This window comes from Bombus affinis, chromosome 13 (assembly GCF_024516045.1).
Source record: "Bombus affinis isolate iyBomAffi1 chromosome 13, iyBomAffi1.2, whole genome shotgun sequence".
Classification (NCBI taxonomy): Eukaryota; Metazoa; Arthropoda; class Insecta; order Hymenoptera; family Apidae; genus Bombus; species Bombus affinis.
Genome location: NC_066356.1, coordinates 10,127,029 through 10,143,972, shown reverse-complemented (window position 1 = coordinate 10,143,972; position 16,944 = coordinate 10,127,029). Strand labels below are relative to the sequence as shown.

At 35.8% G+C, this 16,944-nt stretch overlaps 1 protein-coding gene and 1 long non-coding RNA gene across 3 annotated transcripts in view; both read left to right on the top strand.

Moving 5' to 3' along the window:
• LOC126923593 (E3 ubiquitin-protein ligase Rnf220-like) overlaps positions 1-16,944 on the top strand; it is a 192,754-nt gene that overhangs the window by 160,420 nt on the left and 15,390 nt on the right. The window lies entirely within an intron of this gene.
• On the top strand, positions 9,344-10,543 carry LOC126923605 (uncharacterized). Of its 2 annotated transcripts, none has more exons than XR_007713232.1 (3): positions 9,344-9,794; positions 9,947-10,093; positions 10,253-10,543. It is a non-coding gene; the product is annotated as an uncharacterized LOC126923605 (long non-coding RNA). The 2 variants fall into 2 exon arrangements; XR_007713231.1 differs by lacking the exon at positions 10,253-10,543 and having other exon boundaries at positions 9,344-9,489; positions 9,642-9,794; positions 9,947-10,243.

The window sequence follows — 16,944 nt, the reverse complement described above, 5'->3', positions numbered from 1 at the left end:
AATTCAAGAAAATCAGAAGACTAGAAAGGAAAGGAGTTTGACGAAGAAGTAGAGAGGAAGAATGCATAGGAAAAAGGACGTTGCTCGGTGATTAATTTTGTATTTCGAATCGCCGAACCAAAGAAGAAGAAACATAGCGCGAATACTCGACGATTCCAGGACGAATGTGACGAAGAGGAGGAGAATGCATCCGAGTGTAAGTTACTCGTTGTGATTAGTTTGATATATCTGGAACGAGATAGCAAAGGATAAAGAAGAAGATAATCGGCACGTTTCAGCTGCACGCGCATAATATACGACCAACATCGATGAACGATCGATTTGAGCGTAACAGAGGGTAGATGAGGTAGAGAATGGCCGAGGAGGGAAAGGTGGCTGCCTCCTCGGACAGAAGTGGTTACACCGGCAAGAGAAAGATTACAAAGCGGTGTGCACGAGTACCGAATTGAAATTGATAGCCGGTCGATCGTCGCTACCACGTGCGAACTGCGCCCGGCAGCGATCTCGCAAAAACGAACAAGCTGACAGCGTGAGCGTATAAGAGCGTAGAAAGGAAGAAGAAAAGGATGCCGCGGATAAAACGAGAGCGGTTACGGTTTAAGGTTGAGCAGCAGGCGTGAAGAAGCAGCGACGAAAATTGCAGCGTTGTATTATGCAGGACAACGCTTTTCCAATTACCACGGAACCAGCAATAAAGTTGAAGTGTAGGTAATCAGCCATCGATCGAGAAGATACGTCGATTAGCTGCGAACGCCGGATCTATTACCTGATAATAATTATATTTCGCCTGATATTTGATGAGCACACTCATACGTGTACGTACGGTAAATCGTGAGAGTATTATGTTACAGTCGGAGAACAGTTTTGCGTATGTGTCGTATTAGATAGTCGGAAAAGTTTCTTTCGTTTTATAAGGAAATAATGGACGCACAACATTTTTGTGTTGAATTACGTATAATCCATTTTGTTCTATCGAGATAAAGATTACAACGTTCGATAGATTAGGTTTCATGTGTGTATAAAAATGCGTTGTTGTCAAAGACGCGTCTGTGAAAGAAAGACACTTTTCATTGGCATCGTATCGAGGCACTACCATCCTATTTGTACAAGTTGATGAAACTTGAAACAGATGTGAAAATAGAGGATGGAATATAGGAATTATACTTATGGCACGGATACATTTCGCCAAGTATCTGAACGGTCAATTATATTAATAAGCTGCAATATACAGCGAGATTGTCTTGTAGCGGTAATTGTACGTTTAAGACTACTGTTCGTAGTGTATATACTAATTTTTCACTGAGTATATGTTTGCAACGAATGCCTGCTTTTATATACATTGGATTAATTTGGAATCGTACAAATACAATCAACTAACCAAGATAGTCGTGGCTCGTTACGATGCTAATGTAATGTGAGAAAGTTTCGTGTCACGCATATATTGTAATTCATAAAAATATCCCGCGTTAACACTTTGACTGCCACGCGGAAATCACGTGTTTCGCTGAGGACGTCACGCGAGTATTTTTATTGTTCAAAGCATATAATGGCAAGATAATAATAAATTGACGATGTAAGACAACGTTCTTCCCCAATCGACCGTTCGTCTTATTGGTGGTCACCGGTGACCACCGTGGCGCCTTGGTAACAGTCGATGGCGACGTATTATAACGAGGCTTCGTTTATTTCAACAAACCATTCGCATTCGTTGTTTCGTCGCAAGCAAAACGTGCGGAATATATCGTTGAGACGTGTAGAAGATATCGGTAAACGGTATTTGCTCGTTCTATATACAACAGCAAGGTATGTGCACACTTCTAACTTCAACTATACGATTACAAAGCAGCATTTACGATTATTTTCTAAGCTGTGTTCATAATAATATTCGTAGATTAGCCCTCAAAGATATGGATGCAAACACAGTGCACCGTTAGATGCAAGATTTGTTCTGATTTTTTTTTTATCGATGTTCTAATAAAAATCTAATAAAAATCGTTCAATGGGGCACTTTCTATTCCAAAGTATCTTCTATTTATCGGTTATATCGAAAATTCACAGGAGAAACCGTGACAGTCAAAGTGTTAATCGGTTGAAAATCTTCCCGAGTCACTGTATATATCGCAGAAAACATTTTAAAATTTCATTAGCGCTGCAACGAGACACGGCCATCGCGATTACATCGATAAAATCTGAAACGATTCTGCCAATGTATATAAAAGTTACGACATGTTCATTGGAAGCAAAGATCGCCAAAGTATCGCAGCAGGTCGATTACTCGCTGTATTAATAATAAACGTGTGTTCGCGATAAGCATCTTGTAATTTCCTTACACATTTTCCGATCAAATTTTACGAACGTAACGTCGTGTAACGTTACGCCGTTAATCGAGTTTCGTAATGTTCTATGTAACGCGTGCAATGTGGACAGAAGAGATGTTTTCTAGTCTAGGAACTTTCAAATACTTTGTTGAACCGGTGTAGCTGACTCGACGATCGAACGAATACCGAAACGCGTTCACCGACGACTTATGTTACAGCTGCGAACTTGCTTTTGTACATACGCGTACTGTATAGCCCGGATGCTGCAGCGTGCACATCTCGCCCGAAAACAACTCGTTCACCAACATGCCAATATTCATAAACACGTCCGGCAGCCGGCAGTATCTTATTCACTGACTTCTATATAAGCATTTACGAGATAGGAAAAGATGATAAACGAAAAGACCAAAGAAAGAACGGTGGCACGTCTTTTTAAACTCGTGTGACCACACCCTGCTATTCTCGAACGCGACTGCTGTTGCTTTTCGACTGTTCGTCGTGGACATCGTTTAAATGAAATATTGTGAGATGATTACTTGAATATATATATATATATATATGTACTAATTTAATATTATTGTAGGATATAGAAAATGGGGATTGAAAATAGGAAAGATTATGTTTCGTATTGATTAAGGAGTTAATTGTTACGGATTTCTTTCAATTGATACTTTTCTGTGTATTTTTTAGCCCTTTTTCTCTTGTCTCAGTCTGTCTGTCTGTCTGTCCGTTTTTCTACATATGGACGTACAAATTGGCCGCAATTATAATTAGCAATTAAATAAACAAAAACAAATACTGTTCGTAATTGAAACGATTACATAGAACAGTGGACGAGTATGAGTATCGTGAATTAATCAATAACAGTATCATATTTCATCATATAATACGGAGAGATTGGAAAATTGAAAATTCCTACTGAGCTGTAAAACTTAAAAGGTTAACAAGTTTTATCGTTAAATGCAAATTGTTTAAATTTATAAATAGGTTTATTTCCAAATATATATGTGTATATATATATGTATATCTACATATATATATATATATATACGTATATATTAATTTCAAAAGGAACGCTTCAATTTCATCATCAAAAGCTGGTGTCCGTTGAAAAAGTTATATTTTGATTTCATTAAATAAAAATCACGTTTTATTCGAGCACAAAGGTAAAAAATATATCGAAGCAAATTCAACGATATCAAATATCATACGATTGTGTGAAAAAAAATCGAGAAATGCCAAGTGCGTGTGCTGTTAATTTGAAATTAATTAACGAATTTATATGCACTACACGACTCGCCGTCTTCGTCTAATTTTAATTACATAATCGAACAGCTCGTAACGAAAACGATCCCAACATCTTTGGTCTTCGTTTTCTTTTACAACGAAATATTCGTCGTGTTACGTATCGGCGAGAATCGGTTTTATTATAAAAACCGATCGATTATTTCTGTATCGTAACTGAATTACACGAAATATTCCCAAAATCGAACACGATCAAAAGAAAAGACGAGAAAGAAACTTGCCATTATTAGGAATTATTAGTTTGCTAACTGGTTTCTGGTTAGTTGTTCCAATTACCGACGTTGCACCGTGTTCGATCTGAAACGCGATGCCAAGCAAAGAAACAAAAATATTAACGAAACAACGATACGCGAGGTCGGCCGACTAGTCGTCTAATTATTTCATCAATTCTAGTTTCCCTGCGATTTGGTTACAAATTGTCCCTCCGCCATCGTGTTTTATAATTATTGGAAATCTTTCATCTATGCTGCTGTCTGTACCTTTGTCCGAGATGAAGGTAACTGTTAATTAAAATTCAAACCTGCGTATATTCGGAATATCGATGATCACGCGGTCGGTGGTGATCGATACCTGGAAATATCGGCTTGGCAATTAAGTGATTGCGGATTTTCTCGTTACTACCTATTGATAAAATCCGCAATCAATTAATTGCCAGCCCAATCTATGAGAAACTTCAAACTTGCTATACGCTTTTCGGATAACTGTAAGATGTTGCTTAGAGGAGGTCGCAAAGAAGATAACGTAAGAGTCGTGGGCAAAAATACCGACAACGTAGATCTCGACGACGTATCTGAAAATTCGCGAAGCGTATTAGGTTGCCCGAAAAGCTTCTTTCGTTTTATGAGGAAATAATAGACGCGGAATATTTTTTATTTTATATTATTTTTGTTAAGTTGAGATAAACACAGACTTGGTTTCACGTTTGTACGAAGGTGCAGTGTCGTAAAAAACACAAGAAAGACGCTTTTCTGACAATGGTTCTACTACGATGCATCCTTCGGAATTTAGACGATCGTTGAACCATTTCAATTAGATAACTTGGAATGTTTGGGAAGAAATTATTTTCTAATGTTTCACAAATTTATACGCGAGTTACTGCTAATTATTGAACGAATGAATTATTTGTTCGTACGGAGCAGATATTCCTCTGATTTGACTCTGTCATACAGCAACACAATTTCATTAATAACGTGGAAATAGAAATTTCGAAAGATTCGAAATCTAAGAGAGAAGACAGTGTAAGAAGAGAAAAGTGAAGATCTCTCTGTTCGATGACTATATTATCCGAGAGAAAAAGTAAATTACCAAGCTATCGACATCTGTTGTGGCGAGTAGAGGCAAGTGCTGTTAAACCACGAAGAGGACCACTTATATAAAGCGTAGCGATGATATATAAGGGATTTGTCTCCGTGGCAGCGTCATACGTCATGTCGCAAATATTAACTCTGATACAGGCCATTCATTCACTTAATTACAAACAGCCGTGATTTAAGGGATACCGTACGGCAGGGGGTCCAGGCACAGACCACGTTTCAGTAGGTGTCCGAGGTGTAGCTGATACGGTGTAGCTTTCTTTACGATCCCTCATTTACACAACAGGACCTGCAGCCACTTCGCCAAACTTATTCTCTTCTTCTCTCTTTCTCTTTCTCGTTCGCTTGATCGTCTAAGGGCAAGGGCTTCACCTCGAAATCCCTACGAACCGTATCGATTTGTACGGCCGAATGCTGCAAGTATCGTTGCTATCAATGGTTGTAATTGTGATTTGAGTTGTATAGGGTTTGAGAGAGACGGGCATAGTTGTCAGAGAGATGATTAATATCATAGATTGTGGATTCTCATGCAAATTTGTATTTTTACGCGGCTGAAGGAACGATACCTAAACACACAGTTTGTTTCACTCGCTGAATCTTACAACGACCATATGTTGGCTGTTCTATACGTTTTTCTCTATCGTATTTTGCGCATTTTTGCTGTTTCGAACGCAGCGATAGGCTCGTTGTTTTGGTTCTTTTTCTACGATCAGCATTTTTTTTTTTTTTTTTAATTTTTTTAAATAGATTTAGCAGATGGGTAGATCAAAATCAGAAAAGTGATTGTTTAGAAGTTCTGCTGGTAAGTCGATGGAAGTTTGATATCCAATGAATCCAAAGTATGGTTCTCGACTTTAATCGACCAGGTCCTTGCAAAGGAGATTGAACGTAGCGCGAGAAGTCCTTGGTTCTTCTTCTACGATCAGCATATTTTTCTTTTTTCTGGAGTTTCTTCAGATAGATTTAGCAGATGGGTAGATCAAAATCAGAAAAGTGATTGTTTAAAAGTTCTGCTGGTAAGTCGATGGAAGTTTGATATCCAATGAATCCAAAGTATGGTTCTCGACTTTAATCGACCAGGTCCCTGCAAAGGAGGTCGAACGTAGCGGTCGTCTGTTAGCTGTGGCGCGAAAAGTCCGAAGCGAAAGACAGGAAGCAGGATGTAAGAAGAATAAGGAAAGAGCGAGAGGAGAAAGGAATGTCTATATGAAAGGTTAGAAGAGACGAACAGTTAGGGGAACGTGGACGCGGTGACGCGTGATTCTGCACATCGGCCAAAGGAAAGATTACCATCCGGCCGCTTTTTCCCAAAACTACGTACGTTCTTCACTTTGTCGCTCCCTTCTCTCGGCTTCTCCTGCCACGCTACAGGAAAACTCTTTGATATTAAGCGTGTGCGCGAAAATCCGAGGGGTCGCAAATCGTAAGATCCGCGCGGATACCGAGCAGCCGAATGAGCAAGGAAAACAGTGTTCTCCGGAAGAGCAAGCAGCTCTCTTTCAAATAACCGTCCCTCGTTCTACGTAGAAAAATCTGTCGAAGATCTGACGATGCTTGTACATGTCTGTGCTTCCAACCACCACGACAAACTACGATTAATCGCGATTCTATTTGCGAATTATCAGCTTTAACGATTTTTCAGCACAAGTTTACGTGGACTTTTTCAATGCCAACTTTTATCTCACAATTTTCAAGGTTTTATATCGAATAATAGATGGAAGAAATATTGAGAATTGAAAAATTCGATGAAACGATCGAATTACTCGGTTGTCGACGTTTATCTTACTTTGCTGTTTGCGAGATAATTCTACGCGATATTAACGAGCAATTTTCTGTAAGAAAGTGAGTAGAAAATTTATGTTTGAGTGGAAGTCGTGTATATGCCTTTTTATTGGATTTAAATATACTCTATCGAATTGCCTTTTATATTTTTCTTTATGAAGCTTTAGATTAATGAAACGAATGTATACGTCTTAAAAGCTCGAGGGACAGATGACGGAAGTTGAAGAATTTGAAAGACACACATGTACAATATGTACATATACGATTGCCTTGTGTACAAATGGCGAAGTGACGATGTTTTTATTTTTTTATCAGCAGCCAGACTCGCGTTGGAGGCTGTAAAAGCGAATTAGAAGACCCTCGGCTTTTCTCGCGGAACACGTTTTCTTCGCGCGTATTCCTTCAATTTATGTGCGTATCTTGCTTGAAAACATGTGTCACGCGAGAACGGAATACTTCTTTACGACGAAGCATCAGAAAAACTAAATTTCACAGAGTCGACAAGGGGCCAGCTTTCGAGTTACGACATAAAATCTTTTCAGCGTGAGACAGAGAAACTTGGATGAAACCTTTGCTGCTTAAACAATGTCTCATTATATCGATCGATGCTACGGAGAATAATATTCCCATATGATATACACCAAACATGATAACTTCGTTTCCGTTAATTCTACCATCTCAGTAAAAGTCTACCATCACAAATTAATTCATTAATGTCAAAAGCATTTTTTAACTCGGTACGAATGGAAGATAAACGTGAGATACAAATACGAAATATATCGTGTTGGAAACTAAGCGATTGCGGATTTTGTCATTATTTGGCAATGCTAAAATCCGCAATCACTTAGTTTCCAAGACGATATATTTCATATTTGTCAAGTGAAATATTCTACAAATTAATTGTTTAACATTAAAATCATTTTTTAGCTCGATAAGAATGAAAGATAAACGTACGATACAGAAGCTAATGTATCCTCCATCTAAATAAATTCCAATTAGATAAACTAATTACAAAGCGTGTACATTGCAGTTTAAGAGTTGGGTATCAATTGTAATTAGCCTGTGGATTCTACAGAGATTTATATTTTTATGAAATTATTGTTAATGCAAAATAATATTCCAACGAAACAGATATCTATTTAAATGGATTTAAATTTAAATGTAAAATTCGCTATAAAATTTAAATAGATATTTATTTTACTTAAATATTATCTTGCTTTAATATTGAGTTAGCAACTAAGTGATTATGGCTTTTGTCAGTACCATCTAATAAAAGCCAGCCCAATAGAACAAACAATCGAATTTTTGAAATATTTCATTATTATCAGTTATTTCGTTTGAAGTCGTATCGATTACCACGATCATGGCCAACTATTTTTATATTTTTATATTCAATTTATTGTTTTATTCAATTCCGTTTAATATCTCTACGATCGTGTGGCTGATCGATAATCTCACATTGCAAATGTCATATACTAAACACATGGTCTATTTCTCAGTATGTACGTACGTGTCAGTCGAGTGTGTCCTGATCTTATCCTTTGTGTTATTACGGTTTGTTCTGTACGCTTGAACTTTTCACTTGTCTTCAAACCATAGAAACTAGACGCTGATACATGCAACGAGATTATATCGTAATTTTGCCATAATACGTTCCAATGTATTTTACGATGTCGTATAGCTTGTTGCATATTTAGAGAAGTTGATTTGCTTCTTAATAAATATTTCAGATAGTACAAAAGCACATAATCTCGATCACGAAACTTTATCCTTTTTCAATCGGTTTCCAATCTACACGACATACTACGTGTTTTCTAATAAATTTCTCACGTGTTCAAACTGCGTAATCACATTTGAATCTCGTTTTATATTATACAAAACTTGCGTTCTTCATTTGATCGCCAGATTGTTCTCATATCGTTACTCGATAGATATTGTCCTACTTGCGTAATATTCGCCAATTTATCAGAGTTAAACGGTGCACCATAAGTTCGCCCGTTATGGATATAAGGGTTCGCCGAGGTTCTCGATTGCTCTGCATGCACGAGCTTTCATAAGTACAGACTTCCTGAAAGGGTCTGGTCCAAGGACAAGCTCCCTTTCATGCATACCGAATTTTCCTTATCTCGTGCGCGCTACTTTACGAGAGAAATGGAAAAGCCTGCCTGTTAACTCGACAGACCTTCCTTCTCAAATTTCTTCCTGATCCCTTGGGTTAAACGTTCAGGTTAAACATCGAATTTCCTTACCGATCGATCTTCCGAACAGATAACATTTTGGAATTCGTTTAACAGTGTTTCCGACGATTATACGCTTGCTGTGTTATTTTTGCAAACCATAATCTAATATTTACGTAATGCTTTAATAAACAAATTTACGTAATCGTTTAATCAGACCGTTCCATAAATAATGTCCGCTTTGTTTTTGGTGAGATTGAGGTCGACTGATAGAGGAATGAGATAGAGGAAACAAGTATAAGCACAGCTATAGTGTATGAGGTGAAAATCAATAAATTGTTATCATTATTTATTCATTTAATACATAATATTGTTCAGGTTGACTGATAGAGGAATGGGTAGATGAATTTGTAATAGAAAAGTATATTTAAATAAGTATAGATATAAGTATAAGCACAGCTATAGTGTATGAAGTGAAAATCAAATGAATTGTTGTCAGTATTTATTCATTTAATACATGATAATGTTCAGGTTGACTAATAGAGGAATGAGTGAATGAATTTGTAATAGAAAAATATATTGAAATAAGTATAGGTATAAGTATAAGCACAGCTATAGTGTATGAGGTGAAAATCAATAAATTGTTATCATTATTTATTCATTTAATACATAATATTGTTCAGGTTGACTGATAGAGGAATGGGTAGATGAATTTGTAATAGAAAAGTATATTTAAATAAGTATAGGTATAAGTATAAGCACAGCTATAGTGTATGAAGTGAAAATCAAATGAATTGTTGTCAGTATTTATTCATTTAATACATGATAATGTTCAGGTTGACTAATAGAGGAATGAGTGAATGAATTTGTAATAGAAAAATATATTGAAATAAGTATAGGTATAAGTATAAGCACAGCTATAGTGTATGAGGTGAAAATCAATAAATTGTTATCATTATTTATTCATTTAATACATAATATTGTTCAGGTTGACTGATAGAGGAATGGGTAGATGAATTTGTAATAGAAAAGTATATTTAAATAAGTATAGGTATAAGTATAAGCACAGCTATAGTGTATGAAGTGAAAATCAAATGAATTGTTGTCAGTATTTATTCATTTAATACATGATAATGTTCAGGTTGACTAATAGAGGAATGAGTGAATGAATTTGTAATAGAAAAATATATTGAAATAAGTATAGGTATAAGTATAAGCACAGCTATAGTGTATGAAGTGAAAATCAAATGAATTGTTGTCAGTATTTATTCATTTAATACATGATAATGTTCAGGTTGACTAATAGAGGAATGAGTGGATGAATTTGTAATAGAAAAGTATATTTAAATAATTAAAGGTATAAGTATAAGTATAATGTATAAGTTTATGCTGATTCAGATCCTTACTCTCTTAGTGTTACAATACAATGGAATGAAGAGAGGACGTTCATATAATTATAGCAAAAGGGCATTGCCAAATAAAGTTAAGCTTATAGCTTTAGCTAGAGGCTACAAGAAACATAAATAGACATCTGTTTATTAATTTCTGTGTTCCTATACCTTGCAACCCAAAACATAATGTACATTCAAGGGTACAATAATATGCTCCTCTCCTCATTTAGAATATTTCTGTGTAATAACAGTGCCCAGGTCATGGATGTACATAAATAAAAATGTAGTGTTTCTTGAATAGTTACTGCAGCAGTTTTACTTATACTTGGCAGTATAAATTTCTAAAATAAAGTGAAACATGATTATCGAAATTTGTAAACAATTAGAATGATTGCAAACAGCATTAGAAACGATCGATACCGACGAATTGGAAAGGAATTTTGTTCCTTTGTGACACTTAGCCTTACATAATATTTCAAATATTCGAAATATTAATTGTAATAATATTTTGACGAAAAATTTCACCTATATATTTTCTGAGGGGAAACTTTGGCCTCCTTTTTAATTCCACGGAGTAGAGATTAGAATCTTTTAAATCCATTTATCTGTTTCAATTAATAATATTAAAAGTGACAATCTACAAATGTCACAAACGAGCCAAAAGATCCTCCCATCTTATCCTTCCAAACAAAGTTCCACCAGAAAGAAAATTCAAAAATCCCTTAAAGAAACTCCAGTATACAATAAATATTCGATAAAACTACACAACATATGAAAAAACACAAACTCAATTCGCAAGTCCACAGTATATCTGCTATACAGTGATTTATACAAGTATTTAATCGAATAGAAAAACTTGTATTTTTTTCTATTATTAATTACAAGTAATCGCACGTGTCTAGATGTTAATTTCTGCCATTACCGTTTCTTTGCCCGATCACTATTAGCCAGCTTACACAGTAATTTACTGCTCGTATTAACGCGTCGCGGTATTCATAAAGCAAACTAAGAAACAGCTGTAAATAATCGGTACGTTGTTGCGCTTTCTGCTTCGAATCTGTCTGTGACTCGTTGCGTTTGCCTGCTCCGTATCTTCGATTTACGTCCGGTCTGATCGGTATTGAGATAATTAAGCGGTCGATTAAGATCGAGATGATCGGTACGACAGGTGTGCTCTCGTGCAGCGTAGAACGAAAAGGCGTTAATAATGATCGAGTTGGCGCGATCGTCATTCTTACTACTTCGCGTATGTACTGCGATCCCATTACTTTCTTACGAGACCAGCCAGCCAGCTATTTTAATATTTCACTGACCAAATGAACATCGCCGCACTCTTTCGTTGTTTCGTTCTTCTTGTACGTTCCATTCATTCGCGTGTTGCCGTTGTCTTCGCTTGCAGTCGATATAAATACATCGATGATAATTATTGCTACCCTTCATATCGAAATATTCTTAGTCAATCTTATGTTTTATCGCGCGATCAAATCGCTCGTCAGGTTTACGATGGGTCGTTGCAGATGTGTTTGTGCAGAAATTATGCTATAAATTAGGAATTCGTAAGGAAGGTAATACGTTCGCGCAAAACACCATCGGCAAATGTTTTTCCTCGTGAAAAATGCGTAGGAAGCAATCGGTCGCAAAACTTCGGATCACGGCAGATATCTTGATTTATTTATTAATTTGCCAGAATTTATATAATACGGTCACGCTCTAACAACTGCACTGTGACTCTGTCATATGAAAATTTATGAACAATTCGAGGAGTAGAATCGTAAGCAGGAATTTGTTTCGCCTATTAACGTCATAGCCAGATTAGGGAACTTTGAAGGTACGAAAATCCACAGAACGAACATAATACAGAAATATATAAAATAGGGAAAAAACGTACCTGTTATGATATTTGGAAAAGCAATTGCCTATTTGAGTCCCAGTTTTTTAATTATACAGATAAAAATACGAATTTGCATAAATATCCGCAGTATAATTGTAACGAATATTCTGCTATGGATATTTTGTATATTTTTCCGTACTATATATCTGCCGTGCATTTTTCACGTTCGGATTTAATATAATTTTTATTTTGGTATAAAATTCTTCGTAATTCTGTTTCATGGAACTCTGCTGTTGAAATTCAATTAGTGCATTCCTTCTCGTATTTAACACATCGCTGTTATACGAATATTTTCGACACACCCTGTATCTCTGAGAAGTTAAGGAGACGAAACATAGAAAGACCTTGCTTAAATTAACAAATTTTATTGGCAAACATCGCGATACTTTCCTCGTGGGCTGCTAATACGGCCAGCGCTGATTGGCGCTGACTTGCCGCTTAAAAGAAACCAGTTCTTAAACATGTCGAGTCGGATCATTCGCAAACGATCATGCATCTTTCCCTGCCTCGTCTTTAGACGTGAATTTTAAACAGCGTTGTTACCGTATGCGACAGAACAAATCTTTAACAAGCTCAGTCGCCAACGTTTATAGTCCTGATGGCCAAATGTGACCATTTCCTTTTCTCTTTCTTTCTTTTCTTATTTCTTTATTTCTTATTTTTTCTTTTTCTTTTTTTTTCTTTTCTTTTCTTTAAGGAGATTCTGTTCGCCGGTGACTGTCGGACTTAAATAGGCAGCTGCATGCGACACTTTACGCGTTACGAACGTAGCAAATTTTACGTTATCAAATGTTGCAAGGTTTCCGTTGAATTGCAACAGCGAAGATATCAGATTATATCGATCAATTTATCGACGAATTTATTTCCAAATTAGAACAAATTTAAGATAATAAATTTTCCTCGCCGTATTCGATTCCCCGTGAAACGTTCCACCGTCTTTTCATACTTACTATCTGTTATCGTACATTATTTTCATTGTAGATAGAATATTTACACAATTTTCTATTTGTTTAAACGTAACTGAAAAAATGGAGACGTAAGGAAACTTATACATCTCATGAAACAGTAGGATTGTGTCTGTATATTAAATGAAAAAAAAGAAACACTTAGTTTTTTCAATTTTTCTGTCTGTACTCGCGTTACGTAAAACCTAGCCAACGGATTCCGATGGAATTTTCTTCGTTGTACAGTTTGGTGTCCGGCAAAGAAAATAGGATACGTTTCGTCTCGATCCGTTTTGTAGAAGCTGACACATAGTCTGACATGTGAGTTGTACGCGTTGCCATACTTGGTGAAGCTCGACCAACGACGATTATCGTCGTGTTTGTTCTGAAATCGGACCTTTTTGTAATTTACAATATTTTCTAATACGGCGAACACGCACACTGTTATCGTGAGAAGAATGTGTAGGTATCTGGTTCGTAAAAACTGATCTGCCTAAAAATTGTTCCGTAGATTAGTAGCCTTGGCGAAGGATGCCGCTGGCAGGAGATAGCAACGAATAAATAAGAAAATAAATTGCAAAAGTTAGATAGTCACTGCGGCATTACTGCATAACGTTCCACTTTTAAGGACGACTCTCACAGTATATCGAGTCTCTGATGGCGGTATCCTGCGGTGTACATTTAGCTTTTTCCTTAGCGAGGCGAGTTTACCCAAGACGACAGGTTGCGATCATACAAAACCAACGATATTAAAACTGTGTAGAGCAACGATGCCCAGCTCGTAGAACGATGTAAAGGAGATTCAAGGGAAATCTGGAGATCTTAAGAAATCATAAATATTTAATTAACAATTTCGATTTATGTACCGGCTGCATGTACGAACAGGTAGAAGAACAAGTAGCCAAAGATTTTACAACTTTCAGTAGATTCCTTGTGTATCAGTTTCTTCTTAGGTTTCTATCGGTTCGTATGACTTCGTCATTTTTCCATATAAACGGAGAATTTATTAAAATAGATATTTTAGATGTTAGTGGATTGGCAACCAAGTAAGTTGTCATTGCCACCTAATAACAAAATCTGCAATCACTTAGTTTCCAATACAATATATTTGATATTTGTATGGTACGTTTATCTCCCATTTGTATGGGGCTAAAAAGTGCTTTTGATATTAAAGAATTAATTTGTAGAATATTTCATTTGATCGCTGATCTTGTCATTAGGTGGCAATCACTTAGTTTCCAACACAATATATTTGATATTTGTATGGTACGTTTATCTTCCATTTGTATGGAGCTAAAAAGTGTTCTTAATATTAAAAAATTAATTTGTAGAATATTACACTTGACAAATGTGAAATATATTGTCTTGGAAACTAAGTGATTGCTGATTTTGTCATTAGGTGGCAAAATCATTTAGTTTCCAACACAATATATTTGATATTTGTATGGTACGTTTATCTTCCATTTGTAAGGAGCTAAAAAGTGTTCTTAATATTAAAAAATTAATTTGTAGAATATTTCACTTGAGGAATATGAAATATATTGTCTTGGAAACTAAGTGATTGCTGATTTTGTCATTAGGTGGCAAAATCATTTAGTTTCCAATACAATATATTTGATATTTGTATGATACGTTTATCTTCCATTTGTATGGAGCTAAAAAGTGCTTTTAATATTAAATAATTAATTTGTAGAATATTTTACTTGAGGAATATGAAATATATTGTCTTGGAAATTAAGTGATTGCAGATTTTGTCATTAGGTGGCAAAATCACTTAGTTTCCAATACAATATATTTGATATTTGTATGGTACGTTTATCTTCCATTTGTAAGGAGCCAAAAAGTGTTCTTAATATTAAAAAATTAATTTGTAGAATGTTACACTTGACAAATGTGAAATACATTGTCTTGGAAACTAAGTGATTGCTGATTTTGTCATTGCCACCTATTGACCATATTTGTACCATACGTTTATCTTCCATTTGTATGGAGCTAAAAAGTGCTTTTAATATTAAAGAATTAATGTGTAGAATATTTCACTTGACAAATGTGAAATATATTGTCTTGGAAACTAAATGATTGCGGATTTTGTCATTGCCACCTAATGACAAAATCCGCAATCACTTAGTTGCCAAGCCAACATTACCCGATTCTTCGTGCGCCGTGAAAGAAGATTTATTAATTGGAAGCATAAAAATGAAATTTTTATTATATTTCCAATGTGTACACATAGAAATATTTTTAAACTTAAATCACTACAGAGGTTGCTCGCTTTAATCGAGGCACATAAACGAAATTCCTTTAACAGATAATTGATGCTCCGATGAAATCAACGATCGAAGGAATTGTCAAGCAAATCTGTCGGCGAGAATGCAAAGAATTTTCGTAAAAATTCCTTTTTCGTAAGAATGACGCGCGCCTCGCTGAAAGAAAACGAAGGCACGAAACAGATTAGCGAAAGAGCATATTGCAGAAGTAAAGGACGATGATCGTGGCGACGTGTCCAGGGGCAGTAACCCAGCCCATCGAGACAACAGTTGCGGTTAAATGCCTGAGGGATTCGGTGATGGTGACGCCATGGTACGAAACCACCGACAACCCTTTCTGGCCAACGAGCTATACCGTACGGTACGTTTCACCGCACTCACCGCTGACTTAAAGTTCGAATATTTTCTCAACTCGAGTATCGCCTACATACGTGCAATTTGTTTTTGTTATTCGAACCATTGTTATCGAGTTACGATCACACCGATGTCAGAGAACACTTCAATTCGTCTTTCTCCTTCGGACTACGCGTTTTCTCGAATTCCGATAATTTTGAACAGAGTTCGACCAGCCAATTGATAAGACGTTTTTAAATATTTTAAGAAGCTATCGAGTAATTTTTATTTCTTATTTATATTTATAAATATTCATCGTGAAGAAGCGTATTATATAAATAATATTATTAAAGCAATTTTTTCATTTCTTCCTTATTTCTATTAAAACGTTGCTCCGCTTAGAAAGATTAAGGTGACGCGTGGCGATAGGAAAGCTATCGTACGATATTCTGGAAACTCTCAGGAGCATTCAGGAGTTTTGGGGAATTTCTGGACACGCAGAAACCTAAGAAATCTGCGACGAATCGAACGACGTCGGTAGAGACAAGTTTGCAGATGGAGGATTAAATGAAACATTAAATACAACGCATGATATCGACTTGTTTATTTTCTTGTTCAATTGTCTGTAAATTTCTGGATCGTCTAAGTGAGAAAATAACCATCGTAACAATTTTAGATTAAAATACATAGTCTTAGCTTCTCTATATATTGGATTATCAACTAAGTGACTGCTTATTTACCAATCCAATACATCTAATCCTCTGCTTAAAGTAGTTAGCGTTGTACTTCTGAAAGTTAGAAATTTTAAGTTAAGTCTTTTTGTGTCAATCTTTTCGATGCTACGAATGTGTATACATCGTCAAACCAAACACTATACAAATAGAAACATAGCGGTGAGCATATAAATGGCAACTTAACAAATTAAGCAAACTAGAACTATTTCATAAAATTTGATAAAATCTATATTTACAGCATCTAAAAATATCCAAAATATATCTCTCAATCTAACATTTCGGAAGGAGAATAATTTTCAAAAAAGTCGTATGGAAACACGGATGTTCGATTGTTTTCGTTACGTTAAGTCTAATAGAAGTTGTACGGAAGCAAGTTAGAAAGAAAAAGGCAGAGGGTGACTGGCATGGAGAGTTAAAAGGGGGGAAGAGAGAGACAGAGACTCAGTTATTTAATTAAAACCGGATTATACGTGGTAGGTAGGGGCCTAT